Source organism: Hyperoodon ampullatus, assembly GCF_949752795.1.
Source record: "Hyperoodon ampullatus genome assembly, chromosome: 11".
Classification (NCBI taxonomy): Eukaryota; Metazoa; Chordata; class Mammalia; order Artiodactyla; family Ziphiidae; genus Hyperoodon; species Hyperoodon ampullatus.
The window spans coordinates 91,901,634-91,909,322 of NC_136924.1; the positions used below are offsets into that span (position 1 = coordinate 91,901,634).

At 39.9% G+C, this 7,689-nt stretch overlaps 1 pseudogene across 1 annotated transcript; it reads right to left on the bottom strand.

The window, feature by feature from the left end:
• Positions 1–289: 289 nt before the first annotated feature.
• On the bottom strand, positions 290–1,245 carry LOC307060483 (calcium load-activated calcium channel-like; annotated as a pseudogene). Its single transcript has 2 exons — positions 1,103–1,245; positions 290–902 (listed from the first exon to the last, which is right to left on the bottom strand). The product of its transcript is annotated as a calcium load-activated calcium channel-like (transcript).
• Between the last annotated feature and the right edge of the window lie 6,444 nt (positions 1,246–7,689).

Consider the following 7,689-nt stretch of genomic DNA (forward strand, 5'->3'; position numbering starts at 1 on the left):
AAGATTTTGTTTCTCATTACATAATGTTTGTTTCTCATTACATAATGTTTCTCATTACAAACTCAAACATCGCCTGAGTTTATCTAGTCAACACACTTGTTTTAAAAAAAATAATCTGTGATTAAAAGCACTATCATATTTCTTAGGTGCCATTCTCATTCAAATCATACCCAAAAAGTCTAGAAATAACTCAAAACTAGAAAATGGCCCAAATGTTAAGGCTGCCTACGGCTCTTGCTACAAAGCAGTTGCCAGTCTGATGACAGGAATTATAGGGTTCTTCTTGATTTCAAAAGAATTTACCAGAAGGAGGTGGAGGGCCAAGAAATGCACCTGCCTGCTTGGTGGCAGCTTGTAAAGGGGCAAGGCTGAGAATCTTCTGGATGTTCCGTCCAATTACATGGTAGAGAGAATACACAGGAAGATGAAGGAACAGTCTGTGTTGTCATCCTCCAGCAGACTTCCGTGAGATAGTCCTTGGATGTAGGAAAGGGGGATGAAAGGGGACCTTTGTCACCATTCTACCATCAAATATGGAATTAACATTCCCGTTTGGGAAGTAAAACAAACGCCAGTTGCAAACACAGATTTCATTCAGACCATCTCCATTGTTATTCTTCAGTTTCTCTTTTTGCCCATTTTCTCTTTCTTCCTTCCTTCCTTCCTTCCTACCAGCTGACTCTTACTGTTTCTTTCTTCTTTCCAGTTTTTTACCCTGTTTTTCCACTTCTGCCTTCAGTCTCCTGTACTTGTCTGTCCTGTAAACCAGGACCCCGGTTACTCCCTTGGCGAGAATAGGAGGCACAAGAAGACAAAGATGATGAGCAGTGTGTCCACGACCCGGGCGTTCATCTGAGGCTTCTGTCTCTACACTCCCATCCCCCGGGGGAGGGGGGGAAGCTCTTGAAAAGCCAGGAAAAGAGAAGAAAAAACGACTTCCCTAGATTTCAGGATCACAGAGTCCTGAGTCGTTTTTGTCTGTCAGTTGCCAAGTGAGGTTTTTGCAGCTATAAACATTCAATAAGAGCTGAAAAAATAAATGTTTGCCCTTCAGAGATGATCTTTGTGCCTTCCTGTCCCCCTTGCTCTGTTCATTAATTACCTGAGGAGTTCTGATACTGATTGCTGAAAAGACTCACAGGACTCACATCGTTTATACTCATGGAACAGTTTTATTACAAGCAAAGGATACAGGACAACAATATCAGGAAAAGGATATGCATTTAAAGTGCCTGAAGATTTCATGTCCAGGTTTCTTTGTCTACTCACTGCTAGGCTGGATAAGACATGCTTTGTCTCCAGGTCTCAAACCACCACTACCGTGTGTGCAAAGCACCTATTAACAGAAAGCCCAAAGACTGCTCCTGGTCCAGGTTTCTTGTAGTGAGCTGGTCATATTAGACATATTACATTTATGTGATCAGACTTAACCATCAAACTTACCTGGCTCCACCAAACCAAGTACAAATCCTAAATCCAATCAGTAAACAGTGCTGATAGGCTGGCGCATGCTACTCCCAAACAACCACAGACCCACGATTTGTCTTTCCTTAATATGTTACATAGTGTGGGTGAAAGGTTACTATTATTATGTGCCAGGAAGCTCTGGAAATAAGCATCCCAGAACAGCTGGGATTGTTGCTAAATAACGGATGAGAAGGCTAATGTCAGGACCCTTCTCCGTTTCCAGAGCGCCCAAAATTCTTTGAAACCCTGTACGTGTGAAACATCGTTGTTTAATTGAGCTAAACATAAGTTTCCCTGCAAATAAACCCAGCCAAATTTTGAAATACATTTTTGGGATGTAGCTACCTATTTTGGAAAGCACAGCTTGCCGTTGCCCATCCTCAGACTAAGATGGCTTAATCTCTTCTGGCTTCTCTGAAGGCTGTTAATGTATTACTAATTTTTCCCAATTCCCAAACCCCATACAGTCTTTTCAAAGGTCTCATGCCCTGTAACATCTCTGCATCACCTTCTACTAATGCTATAGGTATACCTATATAATCGATCTAAATAACCTGGAACGGTTATTTAGATAAATATTTGGAATGGCTAAAATAACAAGCTTTATTTTTTTCCTGTTATACTCAAGATAGTCTCTTTACCAAAAATGCTTTCCTGTTATCTCCACCTTTTAAATTTTTTCTGTCCTTTAAGGTATGACCCCAAATACCTCTTCCTTAATACAGTCTTTCCCATACGCCAGTCTCCCCTTTCTGACTTTCTTCTGAATTCACTGTCATTTATTGAAAAGAACATTAGGCATATGTAAGAATTCTCTGGATTCTGTCACAGTATGACTTTGAACAAGACACCTCAATTTATCTGGGCCTGTTTCTCTCATCATACAAACCTTAACCAATGTTACAAATTTTATATATGTTTGTTGTAACAAATATCATTTAAAAATTTACTCTCCGTAAGTAAGATTTTTCCACTCCTCCCCAGTTCTGCTTCTGTTAAGAGTTTGCTTCAAATATAGAAACCCATGTTCCGGCAGTAGGATTATGTGCCTTTGCTCTTAAAGTTCCGTGTTATTAACAAGGTTCCTCAGTAAGCCTGCATCTTACTACTTGCCCCTTCTCACTCCTCCCACCACTTGATTTTAGCCCTACAAGTTTTGTTTTGTTTTTGTTTTTGTCTGTGTGTGTGTGTGGTGGGATCTGGTTGCTGTTATTTGTTTTTTAGTTTCTTTGCACCTTGCCCCTACTTTTCCTCTGCTTTGCTACACAATCTCCTCAACTCCAGCTTTCCTTAGCTAACTCTTATTCAGCTAAAATGTCATGGCCGCGATGGTCTTCTCTGTCCCCCTGCAAGGTTGGGTGCCTTAGATTTACTTTCTATTTCATTTGTCACACTTGTAGCTTAACAAACATTATCTGCCAGAAAAGCCTGATAGCACTGTGGTTAAGAGCTTGGGCTCTAGAGACAGCAAACCTGGTTTGAATGTTGCCTCTTCCACTTCTGAGCTGTAATAGTCCTGGCAACTCTTATCACCTCTTTAAGCAAAAAAAACAGATGTAACTCACTTGGCATATACACTGGACACATGTTGTATATTTTTAATATTATTAGTCAGCAATGGTTTGTATCACTGACTGTTGTGTCCTTGGTTCCTTCCAGAATACTTGCCAAGTTATAAATAGTTATTGAATAAGTGAACAGAGTGTATAAAAAGATTAAAACATTTTCTTGTGACAAAAAAGTTTGCTTCAGATCCTTAAAGGTATTTCTATACCCATTTAAATTAAAAATTTAAAAAGATATTTCTATATTCACAAAATACATGCATACAAACACACATGATATGCACATACACGTTCACACATTTGTGACTTCTTATAATAAGCAATATATATTATAGACATTTTCTCTCATTTTAAAATAGTTTTTATTACTTTAAAAATATTTACATACATTGAATTTTGGGGGTGTACAGTTCTGTGAGTTTTAACACATATATAGATTTGTGTAACCAAAACCATATTTAGAATAGAGAACATTTATGTGCATCACTCCCAAAATTCCCTTTTGCTGCCCCTTTGTAGTTAAACCCTTCCTTCCCCTTCAACCTTGGCAACTATTCTTATAATTTTGTCTTTGCCAGACTGTCATTTACAAGCACACCTCATTTTATTGCATTTTGCTTTATTACGCTTCGCAGACATTGAGTTTTTTTTTACAAATTGAAGGTTTGTGGCAACCCTGCCTCGAGCAGGTCTGTTGGTGCCATTTTTCCAACAGCATTTACTCACTTTGTGTCTCTGTGTTACATTTTGGTAATTCTCGAAATATTTGAACCCTCCACCAGCAAAAAGATTATGACTTGCTGAAGGCTTACATGATAGTTAGCATTTTTTAGCAATAAAGTATTTTTTAATTAAGGTATGTAAATTATTTTTTGAGATAGAATGCTCTTGCACACTTAATAGAATACAGTGTAGTGTAACATAACTTTTACATGCCTTGGGAAGCCAAAAAATTTGTGTGATTTGCTTTGTTGTGATATTCGCTTTATTTCAGTGGTCTGGAACTGAACCCACAAGATCTCTGATGTGTGTCTGTAAATGGAATTATACAGTATGTGACATTTTGAGAATGGGTCCTTTCACTCAGCATGATTGCATTTACATAGAAAATCTTGAGAAATCTACTAAATAGCTCCTAGCACTAATATGTGAATTTAGGAAAATTACAGGATACAAGTCCAACATTAAAAAAATCAATCATATTTTTATATACTAGCAATGAAAATTTTCTCAATTCTTCATATGTCAAGTAATTTGGATTGCATCATTAACATTGCATCATTTGACTGCTATGTTATGAGAATCTGTATCTTGTTTGAATCATATGGAGAAGGTGGATTTTTTTGCTTGTTTTGGTAGGCATATTAGTTATATACTGCTACATAACAAGTTACCCCAAACCCAGTAGCTTAAAACAGCACACGTTTATTATCTCACAATTTCTGGGGGTCAGAAATCTGCGGGTGACTTTGCTGAGTGGTGGACTTTGCTCTGGAGCTCTCATGATGCTGCAAAGTGCTTGCCTGGGCTGCAGTCAGCAGAGGCTTGACTGTGTCTTGAGGATCCACTTCCGAGCTCACTTACGTGGATGCTGACAGGACACTTCAGCTCCTTCACACTCCACGGGGTTCCTCATGACATGGCTTCCCTCAGATGGAGTGATCCAAGAGAGAGTGAACCCAAGACTGCAGCCACAGTCATTACACCCTCCAAAGTGGCAGATAATCACTTCTGCCGTATTTTGTCAGGCCACAGACCAACCTTGGTACAGCGTGGGAAGGAACAACACAAGGGTGTGAATACCAGGATGTGGGGTGATGGGGGGAGGGAGGAAACCAGAGGACCTCCCCTGTTCTCTCCATACTATACGAGGCCCCACTTCTCACTCCTCAGACCGGAAAGGGAGAGCTTCTCTTGGCACTCTTTTTTTTTTTTTTTTTTTTTTTTGCTGTACACGGGCCTCTCAGTGTTGTGGCCTCTCCCGTTGTGGAGCACAGGCTCCGGACGCGCAGGCTCAGTGGCCATGGCTCACGGGCCCAGCCGCTCCGCGGCATGTGGGATCCTCCCGGACCGGGGCACGAACCCGTGTCCCCTGCATCGGCAGGCAGACTCTCAACCACTGCGCCACCAGGGAAGCCCGGCACTCTTGCTCTCTATGCCACGTCCAGAGCTCTGCGATTTGAGTTGCTTTTAGTCCAGGCTGGGAGATGAGGAAGGAAACAGACCAACAACCCAGGAAATTCACCACCAGATCGTTCGTAATTCAAGATCTCTTTTCTCCATCTTCCTGCTCCCATTCACTTTTCAGAGTCTTCAGGTAATTTCTCCATGTATTTTGTCCAGGTTTTTATTTCCATTCAGTCTAGGCTTGCCAGATAAAGCACAAGACATCCAGTATAACTTTTTAGTGTAAGTTTATCTCAAATATTGTGTGGGACACACACTAAAAAAATTAACTGTTTATCTGATAATCAAATGTAAATGGATGGTCTGTACTTTTATTTGCTCCATCTGGCAATCCTAATTCACTGGGAGACCGGGTAGAGTGGCCTTACTCCATCTTTCCCAGAGAGGAACTTCGTCTTATGATTTTTAACAGCTGCCTACTGTTCCCTTGTACGGAGAGACATAATGTATCTAGCCACTCCACTATCGATGGCTATTTACGCAGTTTCTAGTTTTCTTCTCTTTCAAATAATGTAACAGTGACATTCATTTATATTTATCTTTGTGTACTTTGAGGCTGTTTCTTTATGCCAAATAGCGAAGTGCCACTGCCTATCTCAAAGGGTTGTTGTGAGAATCAAATGATATAATGAGTGTGACTATGCTTAGTAAGCTGTTAAAGACTGTAGAAATAACTTCTCAGCACTTGCCTTGTACTGAATTGCAATGGACTTACGAGCATACCTGCTTAGCTTTCCTACCCGGTTAAAAAAATTCCAGGTGCAGATGGATTTTTGTCTTCCACAGCTTTGTAATCACCTCTACCAAGTTCTATCACAGTACTTTGCCATTAAATGACTTTAAATAAATGCTAGTTGAATAAGAGAATGAAAATTTGCCCATTTCTTCTAACATTCTCTTCCTCCTTGTTTGTTTGTTTATGTATTTGTTTATTTGGCCACGCGGCATGTGGGATCTTAGTTTCCCCTACCGGGGTTCGAACCTGCTCCCCCTGCATTGGAAGTGTGGTATCTTAACCACTGGACAGCCAGGGAAGTCCCTCCCTCCTCTTTTAGATATAGATCATTAATTATGTTTATCTTAGTTCTCTTTTCTCAATTCACCTATTTTTAAAAACTAATTTCCTAAAATAATTGATCTTCAAGTTTTCACATGTGTTTTTGCCAAGTTTCCTGGTGATTCAGATGATTAGCCAGACCCACGAACTCCTGACCTAATGCACTGTCCCAGTAATGCAGGCATTGGCATTTTTTCTACCCTATCGGAGACTGAGGGTCAGCTGACCTTGCCTCAAATCAGGTGGGGAACTCACTCCTCCAGGATTCCCATGGTTGCAAGTGACAAAAAATTCAACTTAGATTAGTTTACGTGTAAAGGTGGGTACACATGGCTGAGAAACCCAGAGGTAGCACTAGCTTGATCTAATGGCTCAGATGATGTCACCAAGGTGATCACATGGATCTGCCTTCCTAGGTAAAAAGCTTCATGCCTAGGGGGCCCCTCCCACTCTGGATTTTCCTTCCAGATGGCAAAATGGCTGTCGCAATTCTAGATCTTGCATCTTCAAACTATACATTCTAGAGAAAAACATCTCTTTAAGTGACTCTTGAAGAAGAGAGAGGAATTTTCTTCTTCCCAGAAGTTCCTGCAAACATTGTCTCTGATTCCTAGTCAAATTAGTCTGGCCAGAGGAATGGGTTACACGGATTGGCTTAATCTGACTGGCTTAAGTCACACCAGCCCTTGGTTTGGGAGGGTCTAATTCTTCCAAACTCTGGATAAGAATGAGAAATAGCTTTTTCAGAGGAAAGTCAGAACACTTTTAGGAAATGGAAAGGACGCTGGGCAGCCCAACAATGCCAAATGTTCTCTATAGGATCCTTCTATGTTTCAATTTCATTTCACATATCTACTGAAAGCTCCTTATTTTTTTCTCATCTCAATAACTTGATTTCTCTGCATCAATACCAAATCCGTTTGATAGAAGCCTGCTCAATGGTAGTTCTGTTTAATGAAAATGTTTTTCTAAGAGTCAAGTAATTTCCTTTCAGACGCAGGTGAATTGTAATTACTCATTTTAAAAAAGAAGCAAGTCTCCTCAACCATCACCATTGAAAATCTTACCATTATCCACCTTTGCATTAAATACAAAGTGAAAATACCAACTTCCTTATCCACAGGCAGATTTAACATATGGTTGCAGGTGGTTTCTCACTTTTAAATTGAATTTAATTATGATGATTCGACTGGGCAACAATTATCCTAAACTGAATAGGAGAGGATAACGTGCTTTTCATTAAAATGCAGACTCAATTGTGCAACTGAAAGCAGCTACCATGACTGGGAGCAACAAATTAAAAAAAAAAAAATCATGGACTTAAGAAAGGCCAACAGCCAGGAAGAAATGAGTATGTTCTCTCATTCCTTGGTTCTGTTACCAATGCCTTTTAAAAATAATTAAAAACAAAAA